An 18,796-nucleotide genomic window follows, 5' to 3' on the forward strand; every position below is an offset into this window, starting at 1 on the left:
TTGAGTTCAGGTGTTGCATGAACAAGTTGCATTAACGTGTTGCATTAACAAGTTGCAAGTTGCTTCAAATCGCTCTCTCTCTCTCTCTCTCTCTCTTTCTCTCTCTCTCTCTCTCTCTCTCTCTTTCTCTCTCTTTCTCTCTCTCTTTCTCTCTCTCTCTCTCTCTCTCTCTTTCTCTCTCTCTCTCTCTCTCTCTCTCTCTCTTTCTCTCTCTCTCTCTCTCTCTCTCTATCTGCTTTTCGAGTCCCTCTTATTTTATTTGTTGTCCTAGAGGAAACTATAATTTGCATATTAATTTATGGAATATGAAAGAATATTTATGCAATAGACTACAGCCATATCGCTTTGGAGAAGAGTGCAGCAGAAATACATGAGAGTAGAGTGTGTGACTTTCATTAGATTTGAAGTTCTGTTTCGTTAGTCAGCACCTAGCCTTGGGTGTGTATTCTTTATTATTTGTGTTGAGAGCACTTGTTACAATAAATTGGGGCAAAGTGATGACTGTAGTTATCGCTTGTCTGTGGAAAACTCTAAGGTTATGTTCTCTCACTGAATATGAGACACATGCTCTGTCTGCTTTGGGTGCTGTGCGTGCATGCGTGTCTCTTCTCTGCACAGAGAATCAACCTACTCACAAGGACGGTACGTTGTGTTCACAAAACACGCAATGTAAACACAAGCATAGAGTCAACAACACTGCAATACAAACCCAGTACAATTGATAGTTACAATGTTGGTGGTCACAAAATGAAGTTGCTCAGACATGGTCTGACATGGTCACTGTCACATGGGGTTAATCTGATGGCAGGAAGGAGTACAGGACAGGGTGCAGTAAGAGTGAAGACGGTGGTGCCTCTCTCTCTCGGCCTCTCTATCTCTCTCTCTCTTTCTGTGGCGTGGGTCTCAGATGGTTCAGAAGGGTCTCAGATAGTATGCAGGTGTCAGGGCCAGTTAAAGAGCCAGCAGCAGTGAAAGACTGTCAGGAGCGGTTAGAGAGAGTCAGGGTCTATCTGTAGTGAACCTCGTTCCACTGTTTTACACTCTGGTTCAAAAGCAGACCTTCAGTGTGGACCAGCAGGCTCTAAGAATAGACTGCTCTACAATAGGCTGTGAGGCTCTGTTTCCGGAGTGGAGATGCCGGGCGAGACGATAAGAGCTGGATACTGCTGCAGGGTTCCACTTGACCACGTGGATGACAAGCAACTCACTTATGCACAGTTTCATAGGAGACACACCCACGCAGGCACACACCTACATGTACACGTACTGTAGAAATTGGAGGACAGGCTCAATGTAATGCATGGAATGGAATGAGGAATTATATCAAACCTGTGTTTGATATGTGATTTTTATCTCCACAAGCCTTCACTGGTACACATGTACACGCCTGCACGCACGCCCGCCCGCCCGCACACACACACACGTACACACATGTGAACACACACACACACACACACACACACACACACACACACACACACACACACACATACACACACACACACACACACACACACACACACACACACACACACACACACACACACACACACACACATACACACACACACACACACACACACATACACACACACACACACACACACACACACACACACACACACACACACACACACACACACACACACACAGAGAACACTCGATACACACAATTGACTGTGAGGAACAAACACTTCCAGGAGGAAACGTTTACCCATGTCTTATTGAATTAACATTGAACGTTTTGTACCAGGCTCCATTTGACAGGCGATTATGCTTACCAGCCTCTAGATACGTGCTGTGTTAAATGGATTCGACATGAGTTTATTAAATCTTCCTGTGTACACACAACAGTGTGCATGCAGCAAGACAACTGTCAGATCATTTAATGAAACCTCTTAAAAGACTGCTCTTTATCGCAGAGAAAATCACATTAACAATCCGTCTTTTATAGGGCAATAAATGCTTACTCAGACATGCTCGCAACACAATATGTTTGAGTGCTGCTCTATACATTACACACGTAAAATGCAGTAAATGCTCAATTATTCTTTTTTTATTTGTTGCTTTGCCTTCTTCTTCTGATACAGTTTTTTAGTCGTAAGTGTTGATTAACAAATATGGATGATAACGTGTTTGTTGCACACATGTTTGTAGGCATGAATGTCCATATATTTGTACAATCGTGACACATTTGTGTATGTGTGAGACAGGGCTTTTTCCTCGCTATCTGTGGCATTATTTCAACTCAGGCAAAAGTGCAATGAGAAAAGTGTCCATTGTTGTTTATTTCCTATTTCCTAATTTCCTAAATTATTGTATTTACTGTGTTTGTGTGCCTGGAGCATCTATAGCCATGTCCATATGGGCTCAGAGTTAATCATGTTCTCTGGGTTGTTCTGGTCATGGAGGAACAACCTCCTTCTATCTCTGTCTGCACCTCAGCTCTTAGACCTGAACTCACCCTCATGCCGTTGGTTTGGTGCACAGCTGCCAACAGCTTGCTCTCCTGGCTACTGCAGACGATGTTTAGATACTGTCTGCAACTATGTGTTGTGAAAAGGACTAGATTAATCTAGCTGACATGCCATGAGAGTCTTGTGTCTCTCCACGTGTTTCTGCATGGAAGGCAAACAGCCATCAGCGCTTTTGCTTTGTTGTTTGTGTGACAACTGGACTCGCAAGGAGACAAAGCAACACAATCAAGCACTGAGGATTGCTTGAGTGTGGTGTGTTTCATATATATATATTCATAATTGAGTTACAGTATGTATTGGAGGGCTATAACCCTGTTATGTCCCTGTTTGCGTGTGTGCATGTGTGGGTGTGTGTGGTTGTGTGGTTGCGTGCCTGCATGCATGAGTGTGTACGTGTCAGTGTATGTGGGCAATTGCCAAGACGTGTTATTTCTGTGTCCAAAGACAATGGGCCCCAATTTGATTCAGCAAATAGTGCTGAGCAGAGCAAAACTTACAACTCATGTTTTTGAGAAAACTGTAATTATTCTGTCATATCATGGAAACGCTAGACGCAGTATATTTTAAATATACATTTAAAAAGAAATGTGCACATGCAAATTGGAGCCCAATATTTCAATATCAACATAATTGCTAAAAGTTGTTTTTATGTCACTTCTACATGCACTCCCCATGTTGGTACCACTTTAATTAATCACAAAGCATGATCCATTTTTGCAGTTTTAGTGTATCAAAGGGTGAATATCATACTGGTAACTGTCCAAATAATAACGCCCACACACACTCTGAGTTATCGATTCCAATAGATGGAAATAGCTACTAACACCTCAGTAGAGGCTATTGTGGATGTATTTTACTTAATAATATATAAATATGTCTAGCTAGCACTATCAATCAATCAAACAAATCAATCAAGCTTTTTACATATGTCACAAAGTGCTTCTCAACAAAATACACTAACATACACTAACATTAGCAAGTATATGGCTCAATTAATGCTCTGCAGTCTTTTCAGTTAACTTGAGATGTTGTGTGTGTGTGTGTGTGTGTGTGTGTGTGTGTGTGTGTGTGTGTGTGTGTGTGTGTGTGTGTGTGTGTGTGCGCGTATTTCACTCTGAACTCAGAGAACATACTGTACTCTATGTCATCATACAGTATCTGTTCCCAGTTACACACTCACTTCATCATTTAAGAGAACTGTTACCACTTACCGCAAACAAAATAGAAATAGAAAGATACCCCTTGAGAAACACTGAGAAAGAATGGTCCACTCCTATTCTACTGGGTTCTCAAAGTGTATTGGGCAAATCTTTGCTAAACTTTACTTCCCAGTATTTAGAAAAAAGCCTTTCAGTATTGGTCCAATACTCCCAAAATGCTTTTGAGGATGCAAAGCACAGCCTTCCCTCCTTTAGTCAATCACTTAAATTATGTCCCAAATGGAATGGTTGGAGGAGTATAATTACCTCCAGACATTACTGAGCAGAATTTAGAGGACCCACTCAAGGAGAGAGCTTAAAGAAGGAGTGGGTACACCCTTGGGAGGAGAACCTGGGAAGAAAGATAACCAGTGAGATGTATGTCTAGGCTAGAGGTTTCACTCCAAACCAATAACAGATGAACCAGAGACAGTAACATAAAACAAAATCCAACTAAATTCTATGTAATGTATTGTGTTTCGATATTCCAAAAAAAGTGCCCTTTTATTTATTGAGTATTTCAAATCTTTTAAATCTCTTGTACAGTATGAAAATAGCATTGCTGCTTGACTCTCTCCTGAAGTCTCAGTTTGTCAGAGTGATGGACACACAACTTTAACACACCTTTTAACCTCTGCTTCACTGTACTGCTAGTTGTGATGTTGAACTACGCTGTCAGTCACTTTAGCATGGCTCATATCATTACATGCTGAAATTCGGAGCTATTGACGTAATTCTACCTCACTGGAGAATTGAGGAGGGTGTTATTCTCAAGGGGAAATTATTGGATTGCCGTGGACCTTATGCCAGGGTCTGTTGGACATTTGTTTTCCCAGTGGCTCTCTGAATCACCTCTCACTCAGAAGGGATTTCGACCTTTGATTTTAGTTGACAATTTCCTGCGAGCAAACACTGTGAAAGGTCTTTGGAGAGGGAGATTAAGCTATAGATAGAAACAAAGATATATAGGTGGATGAGTCAATACAAAGGTAACCACGAGAGAGAACAAAAAGGTAGAAGAAGTCAACAAGGTTTTGCTCTTCCAAGCACTGCTTTGTAAACCCAAGAGTAAAATGTATTGAGCCATTCTGTGTTTGTTCAGATCCACATTGGAGCTGGACTAAAAATACTCCCCCTCCTCTTCTCCAATGTGTATAGGTCTTGGGTCAAGTGCAGTTCCTTTCGCTTACCAACACAGCATATTATTACAGTACAGAGCACAAACAACACTCCCTCTATCTGAACAACTACTCAACTGAAAACAGTCAGAACCTAGCTTCAACCCTGGATTTGGGTTGGATTTGTCAGTTTAAATGTAATAATTTTCTGTCCCACAAATGAATGATCTCAAAATGTTCCCTTCCTGGTCACCTAGAAATCAAAAGTTTTTATTTCAAGCGTACTACTGAAACAGTACACTGTACTGGCCGTCTGGCACTGCTGCCTCTACGAGGATGCAGCAGTCGCGCTATTCAGTCATGGCTTTTCACTGTCCTGGCACCCCACTGGCGGAATGAGCATCCCACTGCTGTCAGGACTGCAGAGTCACTACCCATCTTCCACCGTAGACTGAAGACCCATCTCTTCAGGCTACATCTTAACGGTCGCTCCTAAAGACCTCTTCATCTCCACTACCCCCCTGTACAGTTTTTCTACTGTAAATACATTTAAAAAAAAATAATAATAATAATAAAAATTAAAAAAAAAAAAAAAGAATGTAATTCTTCCTTCTTCTACCATCGTGACTGCTAGATTACTTTTTCTTATGATGACTGATGGATAGATGATTCACTTACTTAAATGTATTTGTTGTAAGTCGCTTTGGATAAAGGCGTCTGCTAAATGCCATAAATGTAATGTAATCTACTATTGCAGATGGTTTGCATTGCTTTGCTCAAGCCAGTTTACAAGTCTTAAATCAGATTAGGTGACTTGCTTTATGATTTATTAAAGGCAATTGCAAAGTGAATGCTGCTTTCAACCTGTCTTTCTGAAAATCCAGCGATTTGGCTTATGGTGTCCAATCTTCTTAACCTCCAATCTGTTAACTGGGTGGACAGCTGAGAAAATGACTGATGATGTGGCAGTTTTGGATAGAGGGTGAGTGAAGTGCCACTGTACCGCAGTATATCCTGAATGCGGAGAATGCATGCAAATCCCAGATCAGAGGGATGGTACAAAGTGTGTTTTTCCAGCCTGCATTTCTGTTTTTTTGGTTCAGATGCTCAGTGCTCAGATGTACAGTAGAGCAGATTAGGCTCTTTGACGATTGCTCTAGCGGCCAAGGGTTAGCAGGCTGCAACAAAGAGCTAAATGAATGTGTGCAAACTCGGTTTATAGCAAATGGCCATTTCAGTGCTGTTTGAAAGGTTGGAGTACTCTGCAGTCTTTGTCATCATAGACCGTATATACGTATAGGGCAAGCTACTCATGTGGGCTCATTTTCAATGGGAATCGTTGTCTGCCGACACGGAAGGGTAGGCTAATGAATATTGATTGCATTCATGAGCGGGAGCCAGTCAGTGAGCACCAATGCGAGAGCAATATGCGTATTCATGAACGGTTGACAGGCACAACTCAGATATAAAGTTATTTAGCTCAAAGCTAGTGACATGACATACTTGCTGACTCATACCAGTACCTTCTTAACAACCTAGGCATCATTAAAGTGTAGGTCACTTAGCTAAGCTCAGTGTTATTAATGAACAACACGTCTTTTTGTTGACCAAATGTGACATATCTCATTGACTTCCAGTCAAATAAAAACACGGCTTTGTCTGCATAGGGTCAGTTTTCACCTGTGACGGAAGGATGGACACAGTCGAGTCTCTCACTTTGCATATCATTCTCTGGTGCCATATGCACAGGACACAGATATGTGTACATTCTTTTGTACCGAGTTTCACTTCATTAACGGTGACATCTGTGCTTTGCTAAGAGCGTTCAACTCCTGGGACTCAAATGTCTACAGGAATTCTAGATCCGACCTCCAAAAAGCCATCAGAGGCGCCAAGAGGAATTACAGGGTCAAGATCAAATCTCAATACCAAGACTCTGACGTGAGAGGTATATTACAGACCAAGCAGTTTGGATACTGATGCTTCGCTCCCCAACGAACTAAATTCCTCCTTTACTCGGTTTGAGGATAGTGACTTGAAGCTCTCCATTAAAGGGTTAGGGCCCTTCCACATCAGTGGACCTGAAGTGGAGAGAGTTAACAGCTTCAGGTTTCTTGGTGTCCACATCACTAAGGATCTAACATGGTCACACCACACTCACGCAGTGATCAAGTCGGTATGGCAGCGTCTGTTTTTCCTCAGGCGGCTGAGGAAATTCAGCATGTCCCCCCAGATGATCCTCACAAACTTTTACAGGTGCGCCATTAAGAGCATCCTGTCTGGCTGCATCACCTCCTGGTATGGCAGGTACACTGTACACGAGCGTAAAGCCCTGCAGAGAGTGGTGAAAACCACCCAGTCCATCAGGTTTGGAATAGCTTCTACCCTCAGGCCGTTAGACTGTTGAATTGACAATACACCCCCTATATTTTATTGTATTATTTTCACTGTTTTATTATTGTTACTGTTTATATTTGATCTAGTATCATTATTACATTCTATTGTTGATGATCATTGATTTTGTAGAGCTGCTCTGCCTCAGGCGTTGTGTTGCATTGTATGCTTGTGACAAATAAATGACACTTGACTTGACTTGACTTGGCTTGGACCGTGTACCGAGGGGCCCTAACCAAACGGGATGGGTAAAGCACACAAAGCGTTGCACCCCTAATAACACAGCCTCAGATTCAAATGAATATCTAACGGGCCCATGCGCCTTTTGCATGCATTTAAGTGTTACCTTTGAATGAATAGGGCCTTTCAATTCAGTTTCCACAGTTTCCATGATTCCGTGGTCATCAGCATCGGTAGTGTCGGGGGTTTGAACAACAACATAGGAACCTGCGTCAGCGAGGGACTGCTGATGTCATTGTGTTTTTGGCCCCTGGGGGGCTGGGCCTCTGGGCCTCCAGGTGCTGTGTACCAAGTAGGAGAGACACTGACCTCTCTCTGTGCTCTGCCCTCCACTCCGCTCAGCTCCGCCAACCACCTGTTGAAGGCTGAACCAGCTGACAGCCTGTCAAAAAACACCACCAGTCATGTGGTCACTGTGGTTCTGGTCGCCTACCCTAAAACCTCCCCTCAATGCTAAAACAACAAGAGTAGGAAAATAAAACGTCACAACACGTCAGAGGCACTCTGTCCTTGGAGCAAGTTTGCAGATGAGTCAATATCTGACCATCTATTCAAATATGCCCAGATTCTGGAAGTCACATGCAGTGCATTAGAAAGATGATTGGAGTCCTGGAGTTTCTATTCTACACTACTGATGTCCTTGTACTGCTTATCGCCATGTCAACAGTAAAGCATTGCTGTGGTCTCTAGCTGGAGGAGAAATGAATAAAGCCATAGAGAGTGAAACATAGCCATAAAGAGTCTTTGTACTGAAACCGTATTTGTTAGATAAGCAAATAATAATCGAATTCTTTTTGCTTGACCAGCATGATGATTGTCAGCCGGAAGCATACAATTCTGCACTTAGTTTTTTTCTGTTTCAGTAAACATTTGAATGTACTTCCGAGATTTACCATAAATGAACATACTGTAAAGGGCTGTATAGGGCCAGACTTGACATGAGAAGCCCTGTGCTGTAATTCAAACAACCTTTCACTTAACCCCCTGCATCTCTGTAGGCCTTTATACTCCCTGCTGTCAAAACAAATTTTGAAGAGCTGCTATTAGCAACTGTATGCCAGCTCTCTGGTTACACATGTTCTACGATATGTTTTTTTTTTTTTTTTTTTCATTTTTGTCTGCTTACTGATGTAAGCTGCAAACAACACAGAAACAATCCTACCATCATCCTACCATCACCTACCACCACAGTGAAGAATAGAATAAAGACAAAACATTGAACAGTACAATTACAGTAAATATGACTTATACTGTGTAAATTGACCCTGTTAGGATAATGACCCTGTTTTTTCATTCTTAATACTATCAGGACCGTCTCCCGGTGTGTCCTCCAGCCTGTCAGGTTGTCATCGCTGGAGGACAGTTTCCCTAGAGACAGAGTACTCTATAGGGAGCATCTGACCTCATGTTGGCCCTGCACTCTAGTGACATCAGTGCTTAATTGCCCATCCCTGTATAGACTCTAAGCCAGAGGGATGAAGGTGTGTGTGTGTGTGTGTCTGTGGGTGAGAGAGAGAGAGAGAGAGAGAGAGAGCACACATCTGTTTTACTGCTTAATTACCCTCTGTTTACTGATTACATTTACCTGTACTGTATGTGCTCAGTGACTGGACTGAAGTGCCTGGAACACTCTAAGAGCCCAGGCTTGTGTCCTGTGTGCTGTCTGAGGAGACCCTGGTGCTGATTTGAACATTACTGTACCTGTCTGTGTTATAAGAGGCACTTGTTGATTATGGAGCAATCTGTTGCATAACCTTCATCACTATACCTTGTAATCCTGTCAAAACAAATCTCTCTTGTTTTTCCCTTGTCTTTCTCCTGTATCCAAAGAAATATTATTATTAGTGTCAGTTACTTCTGTTCTTCCCCTCTTCATCTGCTCTCCCCTCCCGTTATGCTTGCATCTAAACCTCTAGAGATTTTAGGGGAACCCTAGATTCAGGTGGAGCATTTTTGGAGGGAATCCACACATCCACTCACACCACATAGTGTAGATTGGTCTACTGTAGTTAGTAGGCATGCAAGTCATGCTACATTCTATCATCATGTGTGAGTAACATAAGGACTTGTTCTCCCTCACTGACTCTTTGCGTGACAGTATATTACGTGACATTATATATATATATATATACATACATATAGTATATATGGGTTGACATCTGGGTGCTGGAATATTACCATAGGAATGAATAATTTGATATTTCTGTCCATCCTTTAAAAAAATCAGAGATAGCCCCATCCTCTGACAGTAATCTGTGAACAAACAGCTGATGTTGAAACATTTTACTGTTTCGCCTGAGGCAGGTTGCCTAATTACTGTAGATAAGTCAAAACAAAACAAACTAAGCTGTGGACTTCCCGATTCTGTTTAACATTCAGCTTCATGGATGAATGCTCTGTTTCGCCTTTTTTTACACGCACCCTGCGCATACTGATGTGTGTTTATGGATACCGTCTGTTCCTGGGATTTTTCCTCCCTGCGTTGTTAGAATCTATCAGGAGGTCAATGCAAAGTCATGCCTGATGGAGTAGATGATCAGCACGCAGGCCACTAGGAGCAGTTGTTCCTGCATAGCAGATGTTCTACAACAGCATACGTGTGTGAATATGACTGTGGCTCCCAGCAGTGCTTGGCATCTCTCTGAAACTGTCCAGTGTGTCAGTTGGGCCTCCATACATCAGGCCTCTGCGCCTGTGTTGATAAATTCAATAGATTAGCTGCACAGAGGAACCATTTGTTTGTTTCCTGCCCTAAGCAGCCTGCCATGGAATAAGTCAACAACTGGGGGAACAGTCTGTCACCTTTAGCTATGCACGGCTCCAAAACGAGGCTGAAATGAGAAATGAGACCTCCCTCACAAGGCCAAATTATTCTGTGAGAGAGGGAGCCCCGCAGGCAAAGTTTACATAATGATGTCTGTAAGCTTCTGATGCTGTGTGTGTTAAAGGGTGCGTTAAAGTGTGTGTGTGGGTTTTTTGTTTGAGTGTGTGTTTGTGTGTGTGTGTGTGTGTGTGTGTGTGTGTGTGTGTGTGTGTGTGTGTGTGTGTGTGTGTGTGTGTGTCTTTGAAAGCACACATAATATAATATATCCCATTTCGCTGATGCTTTTATCCACAGCGACTTACAGTGTAGTGAGTGCATACATTTTTCAGTATATATGATCCCAGCGGGAGCACATGAATCGGTGCAGTCAATTTGGTCGACTTTCTGCAAAGTGAAAGTTAGAGAGTCCCCCAGTGGAGTATGTAGAGGAAGTGAACACTACACTCTCCAAGTTTCCTTTACATACAAGTCTTTTTAGAACACTTCCTTCATAGATCAGTCATCTTTCCTGTGAGTTTTCACAATCCATCCTGAACCTCTTTTCCATACAGACTTGACATTTGTCTGATGTTCTCTTCTACTTTCATAATCCCCCCATGGCTTTTCCCCTTCTCCAACTGATTTGGAAGTACCAGGTATACAACAGGGGTGTGTGTTGTGCCCCCTATCCTCTCCTGTTTTTACTCTACATAGCTATATTGCTCTCCTACGTGTGTTTGATAAACTCCCCAGTCTGATGACAGAGCTGCATGCAACAGCCCCAGGGATTAGTGGGCTATCCAGTTGAATATAAACACATCGCTCACCAGCCGAGCATCTACAGTATACAAACAGACATGGAAGATACCTCTGAATACATCACGCTAGTGCCACAGCAAGAGCATATGTACACTCACTGAACACTCTATTAGGAACACTATACTAATACTGGGTAGGGCCTCCCTTTGCTCTGAAAACAGCCTCTGTTCTTCGTGGCATTGATTCCACAAGATGTTGGAAAGATTCCTTTGAGATTCTGGTCCATGATGACATGATTGCATCACGCAATTCCTGCAGATTTTTCAGGTGCACTTTCAAGCTGTGAATCTCCCATTCTACCACATCCCAAAGGTATTCTATTCAGATCCGGTGACTGGGAAGGCCACTGAAGAACACTGAACTCATTGTCATGTTCATAAAACCAGTTTGAGACGACTTTTGCTTTGTGACATGGTATGTTATCATGCTGGAAGTAGCCATTAGAAGATGGGTAAATTGTGGCCATGAAGGGATGCACATGGTCAGCAACAATACTCAAATAAGCTGTGGCATTCAAGCGATGATTGATTGGCATTAACGGGCCCAAAGTGTGTCAAGAAAACATTCCCCATACCATTACACCACCTCCACCATGAGAAGGTATAAAGGTGTTCCTGATAAAGTGTTTGGTGAGTATATATTTAATAATTCAAGAGAACAATGTACTATACACCTCATGAACATTGATTAGTCAGTGCATTTGTTAGTTCCTCATCATGCTCAACACAATTGATGTCAAATAATCACCACCATGTTCTGTGTCTAAGCACACAGATGTGGCCAACTGTTTTCTCTTTCCTTCTTTTCTCTCTCTCTCTCTCTCTCTCTCTCTCTCTCTCTCTCTCTCTCTCATCTAGTGCCCTGGGGTCAGAGTAATTCTCCTCCTACATGCCATCAGTGATTACACCAGTCTGGTAGTAATGGCTTTTATCAGGATCGGTCTCATTAGTGGAATAATGCCAGTCTAATTGTCTGAGGCTGAGTCAGTTCAACAGAACGAGGGGATGGCTGGGACTCAGACTGGGACTTCTCTCCTCCGAGCCTTGTTTCATGGAAACTACCATGTGGCCTGTTCTTGTTTTATGTAACAGGGTTGGTTTAGGGAGTGATTGCGAGTCTCTGGACAGTTTTGGTCTGTAAGATTAGTGAAGTAGGGAGGTTTTTGTTTCACTTTGAGCCCTTGGTTGCATTATTTTCCTTGCTAGTCCTAGTTTCTGGGGCTTAATTAGGCAGCACTTCATTTTTTTTTTAAAGGTTATTTTTTGGTGTCCCACTGTCATATTTTTTTCATTAGACAGAGATAGTACAGAAAGACAGGAGGGGAGAGGATATGGATTCGAACCCATGCTGACATGGGCATATGTGTGCACTGTAGGCCATGGTGCTAGACCACTGGACCGCCGCAGGCCACTAGGCAGCACTTTTTATAGATCTGATAACACAGTTTGTTTGTCCAACAGCGGCCCTTATCAATGCTCTGAGATATGAACAGTATTCGGTAGCTATCATAAGGAGCAATTGAGGATAAGTGTGCCCTCATCAAGGGCGCAACCCAGTTTGAACCCTTTGCTCTCATGCAGTGACCAGACACTGCACTCCACTCACTCATACTAATATGAAGGTTACACTTTGGAACAAACTTTTGAACAGAGTATATTTTTTTATGCAGTCATTTACAATCTAATGAACAGTGAAATATTCCTGGTGACTGTTCATCAGTGTCATGAACGCTCTTGTTTTGCCTTGTTTATATGCAGCCTGCACACACTGATGTGTGTTCATGGATACCGTCTGTCAGTCACACCTCTCTACCCACCAGATGATGAAAAGACGTGGGCAAGCTGTGATGGGACAACAGTCACACAGCGTTGTTACACAGGATGCGTAGCGAAACAAGCAATGGGATTACACTGCTCCGTCACGCTGTTTTGGCATGGAGAGAGGTTTTGTAAATGTCACAGTGAGCAGACAGTGCCAAAGCCACACTAACAGACAGGAGCCTTAGAGTTGTTCATGTGTATGCTTGAGTGGCTGTCTCTCGCCAGCAAACAAGACATGTGTTGACAGGCACAGTCTAGGTCGCTGCTGCTGTTCTCTGACATTGATGGGATGAGGGTGCCGAATTTTCGTGCTTTCTTGTTTATCCAACTCTCTGAGAACCATCCTATGTGAATGTCACTGTCTTAGATGACATGACAAAGCTTTCACAGTACTTGAGACAAGACACTGACTCTGCCCTGGAGACATGTTAGGAACAAAATAATAGAGATTCGAGCAATATTAAGTCTTTCCACAGCAGCGTTGGCTGCCTGCAGGGTATTAGCTGTTAGACGATTGCATTCTGGGTCAAGTTATACATTTACCCTCATTTAGAGACTGTGAGGTCAGCGTTATTGTGTGGTAAGCCATGACTTGGTGAATGTCATGGCATCATGGGTTTAGGTTTGGAGGAGGGCAGGCTTCTCCATAGAGACTGAGTGGAATTCAAGGCTCAGGCCTTCTTTAGAACTACCCAGCCATCCCCCTCTGTGCCAGCCACAGGGTGGGCACCATGTCATTGTGCATTAGTGTGTGTGGGCACACACAGGGTATACACCGGAGGATGAGCTGGTGGAACTGGCCCAGGGCTCTCACGATCAGGCCATTTCCTTGGACGGTGTCAGCATGGGGGGGAATGTGAAGCTGAGGTCATGGGGTGAGAGGGAGTTCCACTCCAACCTTAACTGTATGTGTACCAGGTCAACAGGCAGCCTTCAGTGTTGGACACTGGAGGTGCAGTTTTCTCTAGCAACCACAACGGACAGTGACTGGTACTGGAAGGTTTTGTTCATTAGACAAGATGAAAAGGAAACTGTTGCTGAGAGGACTGCATCCATCTCTAATGCTCAAAACAGTAAAATAAAAGCTTTTGAATATAATCGATTATGTAAATTAGCACAGATTAGCTTTTCTTTCCCTTTTTCTTTGAATCTCACTTCTTAATTGAAAGTATTTCACAATGTTGAATCTGGATCAGAATGTCATGAAGAAAGACAGCGAAGACAGAAAAAGACAAGGACAACGAAATGTATTCACTTATCTGCATAACTCGTAATATAACACATTGACAAAATTCAACATCTCACTGGGCAACTCCCATAATCCCATAATCTTTACCTTATTATCACAGCGCGTTAAACCAGTGGGATTGATGGAGAGCTGGGAAAGGTCGTCTGGTCAGCTGATAACCAAACGCTCGCAGCAGGTTCAGCTGTTGCTTCTACGTGGGCATGCTTAACCAGAGGAGGAGTAAGGGTTGGAATTCAGCCTTACATGTACTGTACTCTGGCAGGGGTGGCAACATCTTGCATGTCTTCATAACATAACAGCGCATGAAAGAGTCTATCAGAAGGTGTTTGCTCCTCCTCAGGGAGATGTGCAGAGAGACATAAAAACAGTATCAGTGCAAGAGCTTTGTACATACTTTCACCCACACATTCATATATTATAGGCAGAACTTAAACAGCTTGTGCGCACACACACACACACACACACACACACACACACACACACACACACACACACACACACACACATACACACACATAAATGTACACGCAAATACACATGCCAAAAGACATGCATACTGTATTAAATAAAGAAAAGCACACCCTCACATTTTGAAGCATCACCATTTTGAGGGACAAACTACCCTCTGAAGCCTCAATCTTTAATACAGTGCTGAGTCAACATGCCTCCCTCCATCACAGAGCCCTTGCGTCTGGTACTAAATAGGAGCCCTGGGGCGGCTAACCTCTGGGTCAAGGTCAATGGTGAATCACGATTGAATCATTTCGCTTCTTCACTTTCCTGACAGGTCAGGGTCAATGGTGAGCTCACTGGAGGGTTCAGAGGTTTAACAAGTCACCATTCATCATACAGTCTAAGATCCACTAATCTAACCATAATCTCTACCATCACGATCTATTTCTTCTACATTTCCTTTGATTCCTCTCATTAGATGAATGCCTTGCACTATGTCTTACCTCCCGTTTAATGTCGGCGTTTAATGGCAATTGATTTAAATGTCTGCTGGTACTCTTGTTTCATTCCCTCATTAATTTGAGTCTACCTAACCCCCCATACACACACAGAGAAATACATCAATATACTTGTACTTATATGCTGGACTGAAACACACACACAGACACACACACACACACACACACACACACACACACACACACACACACACACACACACACACACACACACACACACACTGATTTATGAGGAGAGGCACATCAAGCTCACCATGGAGGGCAGGCCAAGAGTGTGTCCTCGAGGGAATGCACGAAACACAAACACACACACACACACACACACACACACACACACACACACACACACACACACACACACACACAGACAGACTAAGAAAACCCACTAATAACCGAATGTGTGTTATTAATCTTTGATAATAGTCTTATAAGTGTTGCATAGTGGGCGGGTAATGAGGCTAATGTAGAGGCCATGTTGAATATTGATTGGATGCTATAAACACGCGTCTTCTCCTGCTGGAAGTAAGTGATAAATAATGACTAAATAAATAATAACTCTTTCATTATTGGCCCTATTCCCCCCAGACATAGCAGAACAAGTCTCATTAGATAACAAACCTAACCATCTCATGTGGTTTGAGAAGTTTCTTCACAGCACGACAAGATAGAAGATTTCTTTCGAGGTTGATTGTGTGTGATAACAAGTTAGCTAGCTCTCAGTACAAGTGCAGGGAATAGACCCACACCATCATTATTAGATGTAATTGAGTGCCCTTATGTTAGTTCACAGTACAGGAGCCTCTTCATTTTAGAGTGGTACGAATAAAACATTTGACTTCCCTTCCATATCCAATGGAGTTTTCAGCTTTCCGACAATACTTGCACATCTTGTTCAAATGTAACTAATCTCCCAAACAATTTGTAGGGTCACTGATGAAATACCTTTATAGAGTGATCTCTATCACGGAGGAACTCCGTCAACTGCTGCACTTCATATGGTAGAGGTCAAAAGGTTGTGGTAAATTCATCATTACACCCTGAAGATCTTAGAAAGCCTAGCCTGAATTCTGAAGAGGTGTGAAGAGAGGATCTCCCACCTGTAATGTAATTCTGATGTAATATGAATAGAGACTTAGCACATGGAAAAACCTTGGTGGTACACACAAAGGATAGACGGCAAACAACTGTCGGCATGCCAAAAAGACAGGGCCCTGGAGACAAACCTGACAGGTGGCTCATGTTTAGCCAGGCAGCACAGGTCAAACCCCCAGACAGTGAATAATCAGACAAGCATGACAAGTCAAGCTCAGAGACTCACTGACCCACTTTAGTTTGGGTGTGATGAGGATGGCCACCTTGGTGTTAGCAGAGTGTAAACAACGAAGGTAATGAGGGACGTCATCGTGGACAGTGGAAACAACCTTGCAGACTTGGTGAAGTGGACAGAAGCACTCTTGTTTCCTCAAACATTACATTTCCTAGCTGAGTACCTCAGTCAGACACCTGGGATGGTCAAACTCCTTTCAGTGACATGTTGACGGAATTCAGCTCTCCCATCTGTAGCTAACAGCAGCTAGTGTGTCTGCTAGTGTGTGTCTGTTAGGTCATTTGTGTAGTCAAAGACTCAGATCACAGTTCTCATAGTTTTGACCTAAAACAGAGTTCTACTTTCCCTAATACTTTTATCAGTGACTTTATTATCTCTGATGAGTTATCTACAACCTCTGTTCATATTCATATATTCTGCATATTCTCATATTCATATGCAGATGCTTGACATTTTCAAACATTCTCGTTTTTCTTTGTATATATCAAAAACAAGCAAACTAACAACTCAATAAACTGACCCCATACCCCCCAAGAATCTGTTATAAGTTATTCCTAATTAAGTAAATCCTCTCCATCTGTAAAGTTCAGACAATTTCGTTGAGCCATTTCTGGATGAATGGGGAGGTGGGGCATATCTAGTCCATGATAATCATTTTCTTAGCAGCCACCATTCCAAATATTAATGTCAATTGCTCTTTATTAGGGAAGCTTAGAGGGCAGTCTCAGAACATCCAAACAGAGACAGTTCTGGGTCCGGGTTCATATCCTTCTCATACAGCTTTGAGAACCATTTACATATTTTTTACCAAGAAGTTGTGTATTAGTACCAAAAAAGATGCGTGAGAGATCCTTCTGACGTCTTGCACCTGCTACACAGCAGGGAGACTGATTGATAGATTGTATTCAATTTGGTCTTTGATGAAAGAAGTCTATGAATGACTTTGTACTGTATCAGTCTGGAACTAATGGAGCAGGACTGGATACTGTGTGATCCCTCTTCCCCAATGTCATCCAACAGCTCCAGGTTCAACTCTTTATCCCAGGCCTGTAAAATGATGAGTGGAGACGAATGAGTGAGATATGAAAAGAGAGACGAACTGAGAGACTACATGTTTAGAATTATGAGAAGATCATAAAAACACCTGTGACCTGGACATATCTCAAAATTCTGAATTTGACCTTTGACATCGTGACCCAACTTGCAATATATTTTCAATGGGGAAAACATTCTGTTCATGTTAACAAAGTTCAAAAGCAGAATCAAGATCTGGAACTATGACATTAAGTACATGATTAACCTGCACCATCTAACCTCTGCTAGTCTGCACGTGAAACAGAGTGTCGTGTCAGCAGGTTGGCAGAACTGTAGAACTGTACATCATGTGATGGAGTGCTGATTGAGCTGTATGTCATGCAGTGACATGATGCACACACTCACGCTCACACGCTGTCAGGAAACTCCTCACACTTCAAGGCATCATCATCATCATCATAGTCAGATTGTCCAACTCAACTCCCCCGATGCCCATCTCTCTGGGCATGCGTGCGTTCACACACCACACATCTGTCAGGCTACAGAGGATAGCCAAGTCAGACACATGCAGGCAGCTATAGTCAGAGGTTGAATGAGAACACCATAATGGTATAGTGCTACCGCAGAGCTGATACTGCTCATTCTGGCATGGTTGAACCTTGGCAATCTTTTCTTTCATCAAACCGTTAAAAGCTGGGAGATCAGAGCCACTTGAACACAGCGGCATGCAATTTACACTGGCTACTGCACAATAGACAGTACAGACAGTTGGCACTGAGATGTGCAAATACTGGCAGACTTTATGGATTTCTAGAGGATGAGCAGAGACAACAGGAGACCGTGTGAATGTTATCTGCCAGTGCATCAGGGCAGCCAAGCTGTGATGCCACGCTCCAAGTCAGGTCCCGTCCTCCTCCTCACAGCGCCCAACGTAGGCAGTGAGCATGTAGGAGCAAGATCCCTGAACTCTGCTTCACCCTGTTATCAGATGGCAGGCCAGTCATCCAGTAGTGTCACCCTCATCTTCACATCTGCAGCCTGGAGGAGGTACAGTAAGGGGCCAGTGCCCTGTGCTGTAGTCCACAGCCGTGCTCTGCCTCTGCTACAGCCACAGCTAGCCCCGGGGTTGCTGCAGTAATGGTGATGAGAGGGGGAGCGTGACAGGGCTATCATGCTGAATATGCTTTAATGGTCGGCTTAATGTGTAATTCTACAGCCTTATGTGAGTTCTTATGGCACTTTCTGAGCCTCATGAGATCCCATAAGAACCCTCCTGAGTTCTTGAGTTGCAAGAGTTGTCGCGCTGGTCGGCTGAACGTTTTTTTTTTATAGAAGTGCAGCTCT

The 18,796-nt window shown here is 43.0% G+C and overlaps 1 protein-coding gene across 2 annotated transcripts in view; it reads left to right on the top strand.

The window, feature by feature from the left end:
- The window catches only part of gcgra (glucagon receptor a), a 36,106-nt gene that overhangs the window by 2,277 nt on the left and 15,033 nt on the right, over nucleotides 1-18,796 (top strand). The gene's annotated exons all lie outside the window — the stretch shown is intronic.

Source organism: Argentina silus (genome assembly GCF_951799395.1).
Source record: "Argentina silus genome assembly, chromosome: 9".
NCBI lineage: Eukaryota > Metazoa > Chordata > Actinopteri > Argentiniformes > Argentinidae > Argentina > Argentina silus.